Here is a 2,949-nt window from a genome sequence, read left to right on the forward strand (position 1 = left end):
TTTTCGCATCAGGTGGCCAAAGTATTGGAGTTTCAGCTTCAGCATCAGTCCTTCCAATGAATATTCAGGACTGATTTCCTTTAGGATAGACTGGTTGGATCTCCTTGCAGTTCAAGGGAGTCTCAAGCGTCTTCTCCAACACCATAGTTCAAAAGCATCAGTTCTTCAGCACTCAACTTTCTTTATAGTCCAACTCTCATATTCATACATGACTACTGGAAAAAGCATAGCCTTGACTAGATGGACCTTTGTTGGCAAAGTAATGTCTGCTTTTTGATATGCTGTCTAGGTTGGTCATAACTTTTCTCCCAAGGAGCAAGCATCTTTTAATTTCATGGCTGCAGTCACCGTCTGTGGTGATTTTGGAGCCCCAAAAAATAAAGTCTGCCACTGTTTCGCCATCTCTTTGCCATGAAATGATGGGACCAGATGCCATGATCTTTGTTTTCTGAATGTTGAGCTTTAAGCCAACTTTTTCACTCTCATCTTTCACTTCTATCAAGAGGCTCTTTAGTTCTTCTTCACTTTCTGCCATAAGGGTGATGTCATCTTCATGTCTGAGGTTATTGATATTTCTCCCAGCAATCTTGATTCCAGCTTGTGCTTCTTCCAGCCTAGCATTTCTCATGATGTACTCTGCATATAAGTTAACTAAGCAGGGTGACAATATATAGCCTTGACGTACTCCTTTTCCTATTTGGAACCAGTCTGTTGTTCCATGTCCAGTTCTAACTGTTGCTTCCTGACCTTCATATAGGTTTCTCAAGAGGCAGGTCAGGTAGTCTGGTATTCCCATCTCTTTCAGAATTTTCCACAGTTTGTTGTGAGTATGAGTATATGAACCCAAAAGGAAGCACATCATTAATTACAATAAACCCAATTCTCTATAGTTTATGAGTGTGAAAATTCAAAACTCATATATATCTATAAGCTGACACAAACACAAATCATCCCCCAAGGGTTCTGATAGAAAGTTGGTCCTATTGAAATTTACCTTGAGTGGATACCCTGCTAACTAGAAGATAACTGAGTATATTTTATATCTTGCTTACCATTGCTGTCTATACACTAGATCATCAAAATACCAATATTATTGGGTACTGGAATTTGAGCATTTGTTATAGTGGGGGTAGTTTATCCATTCTTACTTTGAAACCACCTAAAAATCCAATGAGGGTAGTTATCCTTACTTACCAGAGGAACAAACTGAGACTCACAGAGTAAATTAGAGTACAGAGATATATATTATTATATATCTTAAGTTATGTTGTATATAGTGTATATGTATATGTCATATAATTACCACTAATAACTTTTTAACTATAATTACTCCTCATAAGTATAAAACAGGAACTTTACAGAAAGACAGGGGCTTCCCTGGTGGCTCAGTCAGTAAACAATCCACCTGCATGCAGGAGGTGCGGCTTCGATCCCTGGGTTGGGAAGATCCCCTGGAGAAGGAAATAGCCCCACTCCAGTATTCTTGCCTTGCAAATCCCATGGACAGAGGAGCCTAGTGGGCTGCCATGGGGCAGCAAGAGTCAGATACGACTTAGTGACTGTACTACTACTACTACAGTAATAGAGACTTAAACTCAAATGTTAGCCTTCCTCGAACAAGTTACTCAGTCTAACGGGACTCAATTAAAAAAGTCAGTTGTCTCAAAGGTATATTCCCCAGAGGCAGAACCTAAAGCAGAGATTTGTGTACATGTGCTTTGCAAGGGATGCACTGTTTGGGGGAAAAAAACAGTAAGGGACTAGACTAGGGAAGCAGAAAGAGTGGACATAGGATGTGGTCTCAGAGCAAGTTTAGTCTTGGCCTGATACACCAGACATTGAAACATCCATTTTATGGAAGCGTATGCCCGACTTAGGGAAGGGACAGTTTTATCCCCTTTTACCGGTCAGTCATTGGCTGACCCCCACAACAGTTTGACATGGCCTTCATCCCACTCAGCTTCTGGAGAGTTGGCTCCTGTCTGATGATGCCAGTTCTCCTGAGAAGGTTGAAGGTGTCAGGGTGTCAGTTATTAGACCATATTATTCTCAGTGGCTAGAGCTGAGTGTCATAGCAAGTTAGGCTAAGCAGGTAGGGCATTTACAACATCTACTGTATCAATTTCTGTTACATGTCTGCTGGATGCCATTGATGGTATCTCTTACCTTAAAAGAACTCAAAATCTAACGCGGGGGGGGGGATATGTTTGATAGGGTTCAAATTAGAAGTATTTTTGTAGTATCACCATCTGTTTTGTACAGATGGGATGGGAGCATGGAGGAGAAGAAGGGAGAGGAGGAAAGGACTGATGAAGGGCTGCAGCTGCTGCTGCTAAGTCGCTTCAGTCGTGTCTGACTCTGTGTGACCCCACAGACGGCAGCAGCCCACCAGGCTCCCCCACCCCTGGGATTCTCCAGGCAAGAGTACTGGAGTGGGTTGCCATTTCCTTCTCCAGATGAAGGGCTAAGAGAAATTCAATGCTACCAGAAGGAACTTACACTTGGGCTGCCTCTCGGAGACTCTTAGAAGTTAGTGGGTGAGATTGCAAAGGACATTTCTGACAGCAGAAATGGCATAAATAAAGGGGCCTTGACTAACCTTGGCAACTTTGGGGAGCAGCATTAGGTCTCTATATCTAGGATGATTAAACCTTTTAAGGGCATGGTGGGAGAAGAGACTGGAAAGATGAGTAAGGGTCTTTTGGTTTATGCCTGAGACTGGAGTTTATTACTGACTCAATAGGAGAGTTGAAAAAAAATTGCTACAGTGTGACATAGTCTCAGGTCTTTGCTATATGGATGACAGTAATTACTCACATACATTTCACACCATGTTGCCATGTTGGTTTATATCTTTTTTCTGCTACCTCTAGTTCTTCTGGGAATATCTGAAATGTGGACTGGGTAGTTTTGCACACTAATACAGTTGATTAAAATACACCAAGGAGA

The sequence above is a fragment of the Bison bison genome, unplaced genomic scaffold (genome assembly GCF_000754665.1).
Source record: "Bison bison bison isolate TAMUID 2011002044 unplaced genomic scaffold, Bison_UMD1.0 scf7180017864263, whole genome shotgun sequence".
In the NCBI taxonomy this organism is placed as follows: Eukaryota; Metazoa; Chordata; class Mammalia; order Artiodactyla; family Bovidae; genus Bison; species Bison bison.